Below are 12,966 nucleotides of genomic sequence, written 5' to 3' on the forward strand. Positions count from 1 at the left end.
AGACCTGCAATGCTTCTGTTGTCTGTGTGACTGCTAGAGGTGGGCGAGCCAGAGAATTCATGGGAAGGGCCGAGCCATGGCAGGGTCACTGGGGTCAGACCTGCAATGCTTCTGTTGTCTGTGTGACTGCTAGAGGTGGGCGAGCCTGAGAATTCATGGGAAGGGCCGAGCCATGGCAGGGTCACTGGGGGTCAGGCCTGCAATGCTTCTGTTGTCTGTGTGACTGCTAGAGGTGGGCGAGCCAGAGAATTCATGGGAAGGGCCGAGCCATGGCAGGGTCACTGGGGGTCAGACCTGCAATGCTTCTGTTGTCTGTGAGACTGCTAGAGGTGGGCGAGCGAGAGAATTCATGGGAAGGGCCGAGCCATGGCAGGGTCACTGGGGGTCAGACCTGCAATGCTTCTGTTGTCTGTGTGACTGCTAGAGGTGGGCGAGCCAGAGAATTCATGGGAAGGGCCGAGCCATGGCAGGGTCACTGGGGGTCAAACCTACAATACTTCTTCTGTCTGTGTGACTGCTAGAGGTGGGCGAGCCTGAGAATTCATGGGAAGGGCCGAGCCATGGCAGGGTCACTGGGGGTCAGACCTGCAATGCTTCTGTTGTCTGTGTGACTGCTAGAGGTGGGCGAGCCAGAGAATTCATGGGAAGGGCCGAGCCATGGCAGGGTCACTGGGGGTCAAACCTACAATACTTCTTCTGTCTGTGTGACTGCTAGAGGTGGGCGAGCCTGAGAATTCATGGGAAGGGCCGAGCCATGGCAGGGTCACTGGGGGTCAGGCCTGCAATGCTTCTGTTGTCTGTGTGACTGCTAGAGGTGGGCGAGCCAGAGAATTCATGGGAAGGGCCGAGCCATGGCAGGGTCACTGGGGGTCAGACCTGCAATGCTTCTGTTGTCTGTGTGACTGCTAGAGGTGGGCGAGCCAGAGAATTCATGGGAAGGGCCGAGCCATGGCAGGGTCACTGGGGTCAGACCTGCAATGCTTCTGTTGTCTGTGTGACTGCTAGAGGTGGGCGAGCCTGAGAATTCATGGGAAGGGCCGAGCCATGGCAGGGTCACTGGGGGTCAGGCCTGCAATGCTTCTGTTGTCTGTGTGACTGCTAGAGGTGGGCGAGCCAGAGAATTCATGGGAAGGGCCGAGCCATGGCAGGGTCACTGGGGGTCAGACCTGCAATGCTTCTGTTGTCTGTGTGACTGCTAGAGGTGGGCGAGCGAGAGAATTCATGGGAAGGGCCGAGCCATGGCAGGGTCACTGGGGGTCAGACCTGCAATGCTTCTGTTGTCTGTGTGACTGCTAGAGGTGGGCGAGCCAGAGAATTCATGGGAAGGGCCGAGCCATGGCAGGGTCACTGGGGGTCAGACCTGCAATGCTTCTGTTGTCTGTGTGACTGCTAGAGGTGGGGGAGCCTGAGAATTCATGGGAAGGGCCGAGCCTTGGCAGGGTCACTGGGGGTCGGACCTGCTATGCTTCTGTTGTCTGTGTGACTGCTAGAGGTGGGCGAGCCAGAGAATTCATGGGAAGGGCCGAGCCATGGCAGGGTCACTGGGGGTCAGACCTGCAATGCTTCTGTTGTCTGTGTGACTGTTAGAGGTGGGCGAGCCAGAGAATTCATGGGAAGGGCCGAGCCATGGCAGGGTCACTGGGGGTCAGACCTGCTATGCTTCTGTTGTCTGTGTGACTGCTAGAGGTGGGCGAGCCAGAGAATTCATGGGAAGGGCCGAGCCATGGCAGGGTCACTGGGGTCAGACCTGCAATGCTTCTGTTGTCTGTGTGACTGCTAGAGGTGGGGGAGCCTGAGAATTCATGGGAAGGGCCGAGCCTTGGCAGGGTCACTGGGGGTCGGACCTGCTATGCTTCTGTTGTCTGTGTGACTGCTAGAGGTGGGCGAGCCAGAGAATTCATGGGAAGGGCCGAGCCATGGCAGGGTCACTGGGGTCAGACCTGCAATGCTTCTGTTGTCTGTGTGACTGCTAGAGGTGGGGGAGCCTGAGAATTCATGGGAAGGGCCGAGCCTTGGCAGGGTCACTGGGGGTCGGACCTGCTATGCTTCTGTTGTCTGTGTGACTGCTAGAGGTGGGCGAGCCAGAGAATTCATGGGAAGGGCCGAGCCAAGGCAGGGTCACTGGGGGTCAGACCTGCAATGCTTCTGTTGTCTGTGTGACTGCTAGAGGTGGGGGAGCCAGAGAATTCATGGGAAGGGCCGAGCCATGGCAGGGTCACTGGGGGTCAGACCTGCAATGCTTCTGTTGTCTGTGTGACTGCTAGAGGTGGGGGAGCCAGAGAATTCATGGGAAGGGCCGAGCCATGGCAGGGTCACTGGGGGTCAGACCTGCAATGCTTCTGTTGTCTGTGTGACTGCTAGAGGTGGGCGAGCCAGAGAATTCATGGGAAGGGCCGAGCCAAGGCAGGGTCACTGGGGGTCAGACCTGCAATGCTTCTGTTGTCTGTGTGACTGCTAGAGGTGGGCGAGCGAGAGAATTCATGGGAAGGGCCGAGCCATTGCAGGGTCACTGGGGGTCAGACCTGCAATGCTTCTGTTGTCTGTGTGACTGCTAGAGGTGGGCGAGCCAGAGAATTCATGGGAAGGGCCGAGCCATGGTAGGGTCACTGGGGTCAGACCTGCAATGCTTCTGTTGTCTGTGTGACTGCTAGAGGTGGGCGAGCCAGAGAATTCATGGGAAGGGCCGAGCCATGGCAGGGTCACTGGGGTCAGACCTGCAATGCTTCTGTTGTCTGTGTGACTGCTAGAGGTGGGGGAGCCTGAGAATTCATGGGAAGGGCCGAGCCATGGCAGGGTCACTGGGGGTCAGACCTGCAATGCTTCTGTTGTCTGTGTGACTGCTAGAGGTGGGCGAGCCAGAGAATTCATGGGAAGGGCCGAGCCAAGGCAGGGTCACTGGGGGTCAGACCTGCAATGCTTCTGTTGTCTGTGTGACTGCTAGAGGTGGGCGAGCGAGAGAATTCATGGGAAGGGCCGAGCCATGGCAGGGTCCTTGGGGGTCAGACCTGCAATGCTTCTGTTGTCTGTGTGACTGCTAGAGGTGGGCGAGCCAGAGAATTCATGGGAAGGGCCGAGCCATGGTAGGGTCACTGGGGTCAGACCTGCAATGCTTCTGTTGTCTGTGTGACTGCTAGAGGTGGGCGAGCCAGAGAATTCATGGGAAGGGCAGAGCCATGGCAGGGTCACTGGGGTCAGACCTGCAATGCTTCTGTTGTCTGTGTGACTGTTAGAGGTGGGCGAGCCAGAGAATTCATGGGAAGGGCCGAGCCATGGCAGGGTCACTGGGGTCAGACCTGCAATGCTTCTGTTGTCTGTGTGACTGCTAGAGGTGGGCGAGCCAGAGAATTCATGGGAAGGGCCGAGCCATGGCAGGGTCACTGGGGGTCAGACCTGCAATGCTTCTGTTGTCTGTGTGACTGCTAGAGGTGGGCGAGCGAGAGAATTCATGGGAAGGGCCGAGCCATGGCAGGGTCACTGGGGGTCAGGCCTGCAATGCTTCTGTTGTCTGTGTGACTGCTAGAGGTGGGCGAGCCAGAGAATTCATGGGAAGGGCCGAGCCAAGGCAGGGTCACTGGGGGTCAGACCTGCAATGCTTCTGTTGTCTGTGTGACTGCTAGAGGTGGGCGAGCGAGAGAATTCATGGGAAGGGCCGAGCCATGGCAGGGTCACTGGGGTCAGACCTGCAATGCTTCTGTTGTCTGTGTGACTGCTAGAGGTGGGCGAGCGAGAGAATTCATGGGAAGGGCCGAGCCATGGCAGGGTCACTGGGGGTCAGACCTGCAATGCTTCTGTTGTCTGTGTGACTGCTAGAGGTGGGCGAGCCAGAGAATTCATGGGAAGGGCCGAGCCATGGTAGGGTCACTGGGGTCAGACCTGCAATGCTTCTGTTGTCTGTGTGACTGCTAGAGGTGGGCGAGCGAGAGAATTCATGGGAAGGGCCGAGCCATGGCAGGGTCACTGGGGGTCAGGCCTGCAATGCTTCTGTTGTCTGTGTGACTGCTAGAGGTGGGCGAGCCTGAGAATTCATGGGAAGGGCCGAGCCATGGCAGGGTCACTGGGGGTCAAACCTACAATACTTCTTCTGTCTGTGTGACTGCTAGAGGTGGGCGAGCCTGAGAATTCATGGGAAGGGCCGAGCCATGGCAGGGTCACGGGGGGTCAGGCCTGCAATGCTTCTGTTGTCTGTGTGACTGCTAGAGGTGGGCGAGCGAGAGAATTCATGGGAAGGGCCGAGCCATGGCAGGGTCACTGGGGTCAGACCTGCAATGCTTCTGTTGTCTGTGTGACTGCTAGAGGTGGGCGAGCCAGAGAATTCATGGGAAGGGCCGAGCCATGGCAGGGTCACTGGGGTCAGACCTGCTATGCTTCTGTTGTCTGTGTGACTGCTAGAGGTGGGCGAGCCAGAGAATTCATGGGAAGGGCCGAGCCATGGCAGGGTCACTGGGGTCAGACCTGCAATGCTTCTGTTGTCTGTGTGACTGCTAGAGGTGGGGGAGCCTGAGAATTCATGGGAAGGGCCGAGCCTTGGCAGGGTCACTGGGGGTCGGACCTGCTATGCTTCTGTTGTCTGTGTGACTGCTAGAGGTGGGCGAGCCAGAGAATTCATGGGAAGGGCCGAGCCATGGCAGGGTCACTGGGGTCAGACCTGCAATGCTTCTGTTGTCTGTGTGACTGCTAGAGGTGGGGGAGCCTGAGAATTCATGGGAAGGGCCGAGCCTTGGCAGGGTCACTGGGGGTCGGACCTGCTATGCTTCTGTTGTCTGTGTGACTGCTAGAGGTGGGCGAGCCAGAGAATTCATGGGAAGGGCCGAGCCAAGGCAGGGTCACTGGGGGTCAGACCTGCAATGCTTCTGTTGTCTGTGTGACTGCTAGAGGTGGGGGAGCCAGAGAATTCATGGGAAGGGCCGAGCCATGGCAGGGTCACTGGGGGTCAGACCTGCAATGCTTCTGTTGTCTGTGTGACTGCTAGAGGTGGGGGAGCCTGAGAATTCATGGGAAGGGCCGAGCCATGGCAGGGTCACTGGGGGTCAGACCTGCAATGCTTCTGTTGTCTGTGTGACTGCTAGAGGTGGGCGAGCCAGAGAATTCATGGGAAGGGCCGAGCCAAGGCAGGGTCACTGGGGGTCAGACCTGCAATGCTTCTGTTGTCTGTGTGACTGCTAGAGGTGGGCGAGCGAGAGAATTCATGGGAAGGGCCGAGCCATGGCAGGGTCACTGGGGGTCAGACCTGCAATGCTTCTGTTGTCTGTGTGACTGCTAGAGGTGGGCGAGCCAGAGAATTCATGGGAAGGGCCGAGCCATGGTAGGGTCACTGGGGTCAGACCTGCAATGCTTCTGTTGTCTGTGTGACTGCTAGAGGTGGGCGAGCCAGAGAATTCATGGGAAGGGCAGAGCCATGGCAGGGTCACTGGGGTCAGACCTGCAATGCTTCTGTTGTCTGTGTGACTGTTAGAGGTGGGCGAGCCAGAGAATTCATGGGAAGGGCCGAGCCATGGCAGGGTCACTGGGGTCAGACCTGCAATGCTTCTGTTGTCTGTGTGACTGCTAGAGGTGGGCGAGCCTGAGAATTCATGGGAAGGGCCGAGCCATGGCAGGGTCACTGGGGGTCAGGCCTGCAATGCTTCTGTTGTCTGTGTGACTGCTAGAGGTGGGCGAGCCAGAGAATTCATGGGAAGGGCCGAGCCATGGCAGGGTCACTGGGGTCAGACCTGCAATGCTTCTGTTGTCTGTGTGACTGCTAGAGGTGGGCGAGCGAGAGAATTCATGGGAAGGGCCGAGCCATGGCAGGGTCACTGGGGGTCAGACCTGCAATGCTTCTGTTGTCTGTGTGACTGCTAGAGGTGGGCGAGCGAGAGAATTCATGGGAAGGGCCGAGCCATGGCAGGGTCACTGGGGGTCAGACCTGCAATGCTTCTGTTGTCTGTGTGACTGCTAGAGGTGGGCGAGCCAGAGAATTCATGGGAAGGGCCGAGCCATGGCAGGGTCACTGGGGGTCGGACCTGCAATGCTTCTGTTGTCTGTGTGACTGCTAGAGGTGGGGGAGCCTGAGAATTCATGGGAAGGGCCGAGCCTTGGCAGGGTCACTGGGGGTCGGACCTGCTATGCTTCTGTTGTCTGTGTGACTGCTAGAGGTGGGCGAGCCAGAGAATTCATGGGAAGGGCCGAGCCATGGCAGGGTCACTGGGGGTCAGACCTGCAATGCTTCTGTTGTCTGTGTGACTGTTAGAGGTGGGCGAGCCAGAGAATTCATGGGAAGGGCCGAGCCATGGCAGGGTCACTGGGGGTCAGACCTGCTATGCTTCTGTTGTCTGTGTGACTGCTAGAGGTGGGCGAGCCAGAGAATTCATGGGAAGGGCCGAGCCATGGCAGGGTCACTGGGGGTCAGACCTGCAATGCTTCTGTTGTCTGTGTGACTGTTAGAGGTGGGCGAGCCAGAGAATTCATGGGAAGGGCCGAGCCATGGCAGGGTCACTGGGGGTCAGACCTGCTATGCTTCTGTTGTCTGTGTGACTGCTAGAGGTGGGCGAGCCAGAGAATTCATGGGAAGGGCCGAGCCAAGGCAGGGTCACTGGGGGTCAGACCTGCAATGCTTCTGTTGTCTGTGTGACTGCTAGAGGTGGGGGAGCCAGAGAATTCATGGGAAGGGCCGAGCCATGGCAGGGTCACTGGGGGTCAGACCTGCAATGCTTCTGTTGTCTGTGTGACTGCTAGAGGTGGGCGAGCCAGAGAATTCATGGGAAGGGCCGAGCCAAGGCAGGGTCACTGGGGGTCAGACCTCCAATGCTTCTGTTGTCTGTGTGACTGCTAGAGGTGGGGGAGCCTGAGAATTCATGGGAAGGGCCGAGCCATGGCAGGGTCACTGGGGGTCAGACCTGCAATGCTTCTGTTGTCTGTGTGACTGCTAGAGGTGGGCGAGCGAGAGAATTCATGGGAAGGGCCGAGCCATGGCAGGGTCACTGGGGGTCAGACCTGCAATGCTTCTGTTGTCTGTGTGACTGCTAGAGGTGGGCGAGCCAGAGAATTCATGGGAAGGGCCGAGCCATGGTAGGGTCACTGGGGTCAGACCTGCAATGCTTCTGTTGTCTGTGTGACTGCTAGAGGTGGGCGAGCCAGAGAATTCATGGGAAGGGCAGAGCCATGGCAGGGTCACTGGGGTCAGACCTGCAATGCTTCTGTTGTCTGTGTGACTGTTAGAGGTGGGCGAGCCAGAGAATTCATGGGAAGGGCCGAGCCATGGCAGGGTCACTGGGGTCAGACCTGCAATGCTTCTGTTGTCTGTGTGACTGCTAGAGGTGGGCGAGCCAGAGAATTCATGGGAAGGGCCGAGCCATGGCAGGGTCACTGGGGGTCAGACCTGCAATGCTTCTGTTGTCTGTGTGACTGCTAGAGGTGGGCGAGCCTGAGAATTCATGGGAAGGGCCGAGCCATGGCAGGGTCACTGGGGGTCAGGCCTGCAATGCTTCTGTTGTCTGTGTGACTGCTAGAGGTGGGCGAGCCAGAGAATTCATGGGAAGGGCCGAGCCATGGCAGGGTCACTGGGGGTCAGGCCTGCAATGCTTCTGTTGTCTGTGTGACTGCTAGAGGTGGGCGAGCCAGAGAATTCATGGGAAGGGCCGAGCCATGGCAGGGTCACTGGGGTCAGACCTGCAATGCTTCTGTTGTCTGTGTGACTGCTAGAGGTGGGCGAGCGAGAGAATTCATGGGAAGGGCCGAGCCATGGCAGGGTCACTGGGGGTCAGACCTGCAATGCTTCTGTTGTCTGTGTGACTGCTAGAGGTGGGCGAGCGAGAGAATTCATGGGAAGGGCCGAGCCATGGCAGGGTCACTGGGGGTCAGACCTGCAATGCTTCTGTTGTCTGTGTGACTGCTAGAGGTGGGCGAGCCAGAGAATTCATGGGAAGGGCCGAGCCATGGCAGGGTCACTGGGGGTCAGACCTGCAATGCTTCTGTTGTCTGTGTGACTGCTAGAGGTGGGGGAGCCTGAGAATTCATGGGAAGGGCCGAGCCTTGGCAGGGTCACTGGGGGTCGGACCTGCTATGCTTCTGTTGTCTGTGTGACTGCTAGAGGTGGGCGAGCCAGAGAATTCATGGGAAGGGCCGAGCCATGGCAGGGTCACTGGGGGTCAGACCTGCAATGCTTCTGTTGTCTGTGTGACTGTTAGAGGTGGGCGAGCCAGAGAATTCATGGGAAGGGCCGAGCCATGGCAGGGTCACTGGGGGTCAGACCTGCTATGCTTCTGTTGTCTGTGTGACTGCTAGAGGTGGGCGAGCCAGAGAATTCATGGGAAGGGCCGAGCCATGGCAGGGTCACTGGGGTCAGACCTGCAATGCTTCTGTTGTCTGTGTGACTGCTAGAGGTGGGGGAGCCTGAGAATTCATGGGAAGGGCCGAGCCTTGGCAGGGTCACTGGGGGTCGGACCTGCTATGCTTCTGTTGTCTGTGTGACTGCTAGAGGTGGGCGAGCCAGAGAATTCATGGGAAGGGCCGAGCCATGGCAGGGTCACTGGGGTCAGACCTGCAATGCTTCTGTTGTCTGTGTGACTGCTAGAGGTGGGGGAGCCTGAGAATTCATGGGAAGGGCCGAGCCTTGGCAGGGTCACTGGGGGTCGGACCTGCTATGCTTCTGTTGTCTGTGTGACTGCTAGAGGTGGGCGAGCCAGAGAATTCATGGGAAGGGCCGAGCCAAGGCAGGGTCACTGGGGGTCAGACCTGCAATGCTTCTGTTGTCTGTGTGACTGCTAGAGGTGGGGGAGCCAGAGAATTCATGGGAAGGGCCGAGCCATGGCAGGGTCACTGGGGGTCAGACCTGCAATGCTTCTGTTGTCTGTGTGACTGCTAGAGGTGGGGGAGCCTGAGAATTCATGGGAAGGGCCGAGCCATGGCAGGGTCACTGGGGGTCAGACCTGCAATGCTTCTGTTGTCTGTGTGACTGCTAGAGGTGGGCGAGCCAGAGAATTCATGGGAAGGGCCGAGCCAAGGCAGGGTCACTGGGGGTCAGACCTGCAATGCTTCTGTTGTCTGTGTGACTGCTAGAGGTGGGCGAGCGAGAGAATTCATGGGAAGGGCCGAGCCATTGCAGGGTCACTGGGGGTCAGACCTGCAATGCTTCTGTTGTCTGTGTGACTGCTAGAGGTGGGCGAGCCAGAGAATTCATGGGAAGGGCCGAGCCATGGTAGGGTCACTGGGGTCAGACCTGCAATGCTTCTGTTGTCTGTGTGACTGCTAGAGGTGGGCGAGCCAGAGAATTCATGGGAAGGGCCGAGCCATGGTAGGGTCACTGGGGTCAGACCTGCAATGCTTCTGTTGTCTGTGTGACTGCTAGAGGTGGGCGAGCCAGAGAATTCATGGGAAGGGCCGAGCCATGGCAGGGTCACTGGGGTCAGACCTGCAATGCTTCTGTTGTCTGTGTGACTGTTAGAGGTGGGCGAGCCAGAGAATTCATGGGAAGGGCCGAGCCATGGCAGGGTCACTGGGGTCAGACCTGCAATGCTTCTGTTGCCTGTGTGACTGCTAGAGGTGGGCGAGCCAGAGAATTCATGGGAAGGGCCGAGCCATGGCAGGGTCACTGGGGGTCAGGCCTGCAATGCTTCTGTTGGCTGTGTGACTGCTAGAGGTGGGCGAGCCAGAGAATTCATGGGAAGGGCCGAGCCATGGCAGGGTCACTGGGGTCAGACCTGCAATGCTTCTGTTGGCTGTGTGACTGCTAGAGGTGGGCGAGCCAGAGAATTCATGGGAAGGGCCGAGCCATGGCAGGGTCACTGGGGGTCAGACCTGCAATGCTTCTGTTGTCTGTGTGACTGCTAGAGGTGGGTGAGCCAGAGAATTCATGGGAAGGGCCGAGCCATGGTAGGGTCACTGGGGTCAGACCTGCAATGCTTCTGTTGTCTGTGTGACTGCTAGAGGTGGGCGAGCGAGAGAATTCATGGGAAGGGCCGAGCCATGGCAGGGTCACTGGGGGTCAGGCCTGCAATGCTTCTGTTGTCTGTGTGACTGCTAGAGGTGGGCGAGCCTGAGAATTCATGGGAAGGGCCGAGCCATGGCAGGGTCACTGGGGGTCAAACCTACAATACTTCTTCTGTCTGTGTGACTGCTAGAGGTGGGCGAGCCTGAGAATTCATGGGAAGGGCCGAGCCATGGCAGGGTCACGGGGGGTCAGGCCTGCAATGCTTCTGTTGTCTGTGTGACTGCTAGAGGTGGGCGAGCGAGAGAATTCATGGGAAGGGCCGAGCCATGGCAGGGTCACTGGGGTCAGACCTGCAATGCTTCTGTTGTCTGTGTGACTGCTAGAGGTGGGCGAGCCAGAGAATTCATGGGAAGGGCCGAGCCATGGCAGGGTCACTGGGGGTCAGGCCTGCAATGCTTCTGTTGTCTGTGTGACTGCTAGAGGTGGGCGAGCCTGAGAATTCATGGGAAGGGCCGAGCCATGGCAGGGTCACTGGGGGTCAAACCTACAATACTTCTTCTGTCTGTGTGACTGCTAGAGGTGGGCGAGCCTGAGAATTCATGGGAAGGGCCGAGCCATGGCAGGGTCACGGGGGGTCAGGCCTGCAATGCTTCTGTTGTCTGTGTGACTGCTAGAGGTGGGCGAGCGAGAGAATTCATGGGAAGGGCCGAGCCATGGCAGGGTCACTGGGGTCAGACCTGCAATGCTTCTGTTGTCTGTGTGACTGCTAGAGGTGGGCGAGCCAGAGAATTCATGGGAAGGGCCGAGCCATGGCAGGGTCACTGGGGTCAGACCTGCTATGCTTCTGTTGTCTGTGTGACTGCTAGAGGTGGGCGAGCCAGAGAATTCATGGGAAGGGCCGAGCCATGGCAGGGTCACTGGGGTCAGACCTGCAATGCTTCTGTTGTCTGTGTGACTGCTAGAGGTGGGGGAGCCTGAGAATTCATGGGAAGGGCCGAGCCTTGGCAGGGTCACTGGGGGTCGGACCTGCAATGCTTCTGTTGTCTGTGTGACTGCTAGAGGTGGGGGAGCCTGAGAATTCATGGGAAGGGCCGAGCCTTGGCAGGGTCACTGGGGGTCGGACCTGCTATGCTTCTGTTGTCTGTGTGACTGCTAGAGGTGGGCGAGCCAGAGAATTCATGGGAAGGGCCGAGCCATGGCAGGGTCACTGGGGTCAGACCTGCAATGCTTCTGTTGTCTGTGTGACTGCTAGAGGTGGGGGAGCCTGAGAATTCATGGGAAGGGCCGAGCCTTGGCAGGGTCACTGGGGGTCGGACCTGCTATGCTTCTGTTGTCTGTGTGACTGCTAGAGGTGGGCGAGCCAGAGAATTCATGGGAAGGGCCGAGCCAAGGCAGGGTCACTGGGGGTCAGACCTGCAATGCTTCTGTTGTCTGTGTGACTGCTAGAGGTGGGGGAGCCAGAGAATTCATGGGAAGGGCCGAGCCATGGCAGGGTCACTGGGGGTCAGACCTGCAATGCTTCTGTTGTCTGTGTGACTGCTAGAGGTGGGGGAGCCAGAGAATTCATGGGAAGGGCCGAGCCATGGCAGGGTCACTGGGGGTCAGACCTGCAATGCTTCTGTTGTCTGTGTGACTGCTAGAGGTGGGCGAGCCAGAGAATTCATGGGAAGGGCCGAGCCAAGGCAGGGTCACTGGGGGTCAGACCTGCAATGCTTCTGTTGTCTGTGTGACTGCTAGAGGTGGGCGAGCCAGAGAATTCATGGGAAGGGCCGAGCCATGGCAGGGTCACTGGGGGTCAGACCTGCAATGCTTCTGTTGTCTGTGTGACTGCTAGAGGTGGGCGAGCCAGAGAATTCATGGGAAGGGCCGAGCCATGGTAGGGTCACTGGGGTCAGACCTGCAATGCTTCTGTTGTCTGTGTGACTGCTAGAGGTGGGCGAGCCAGAGAATTCATGGGAAGGGCAGAGCCATGGCAGGGTCACTGGGGTCAGACCTGCAATGCTTCTGTTGTCTGTGTGACTGTTAGAGGTGGGCGAGCCAGAGAATTCATGGGAAGGGCCGAGCCATGGCAGGGTCACTGGGGTCAGACCTGCAATGCTTCTGTTGTCTGTGTGACTGCTAGAGGTGGGCGAGCCAGAGAATTCATGGGAAGGGCCGAGCCATGGCAGGGTCACTGGGGGTCAGACCTGCAATGCTTCTGTTGTCTGTGTGACTGCTAGAGGTGGGCGAGCCAGAGAATTCATGGGAAGGGCCGAGCCATGGCAGGGTCACTGGGGTCAGACCTGCAATGCTTCTGTTGTCTGTGTGACTGCTAGAGGTGGGCGAGCGAGAGAATTCATGGGAAGGGCCGAGCCATGGCAGGGTCACTGGGGGTCAGACCTGCAATGCTTCTGTTGTCTGTGTGACTGCTAGAGGTGGGCGAGCGAGAGAATTCATGGGAAGGGCCGAGCCATGGCAGGGTCACTGGGGGTCAGACCTGCAATGCTTCTGTTGTCTGTGTGACTGCTAGAGGTGGGCGAGCCAGAGAATTCATGGGAAGGGCCGAGCCATGGCAGGGTCACTGGGGGTCAGACCTGCAATGCTTCTGTTGTCTGTGTGACTGCTAGAGGTGGGGGAGCCTGAGAATTCATGGGAAGGGCCGAGCCTTGGCAGGGTCACTGGGGGTCGGACCTGCTATGCTTCTGTTGTCTGTGTGACTGTTAGAGGTGGGCGAGCCAGAGAATTCATGGGAAGGGCCGAGCCATGGCAGGGTCACTGGGGGTCAGACCTGCTATGCTTCTGTTGTCTGTGTGACTGCTAGAGGTGGGCGAGCCAGAGAATTCATGGGAAGGGCCGAGCCATGGCAGGGTCACTGGGGTCAGACCTGCAATGCTTCTGTTGTCTGTGTGACTGCTAGAGGTGGGGGAGCCTGAGAATTCATGGGAAGGGCCGAGCCTTGGCAGGGTCACTGGGGGTCGGACCTGCTATGCTTCTGTTGTCTGTGTGACTGCTAGAGGTGGGCGAGCCAGAGAATTCATGGGAAGGGCCGAGCCATGGCAGGGTCACTTGGGTCAGACCTGCAA

This window comes from Lissotriton vulgaris, chromosome 1_1, assembly GCF_964263255.1.
Source record: "Lissotriton vulgaris chromosome 1_1, aLisVul1.2, whole genome shotgun sequence".
Classification (NCBI taxonomy): Eukaryota; Metazoa; Chordata; class Amphibia; order Caudata; family Salamandridae; genus Lissotriton; species Lissotriton vulgaris.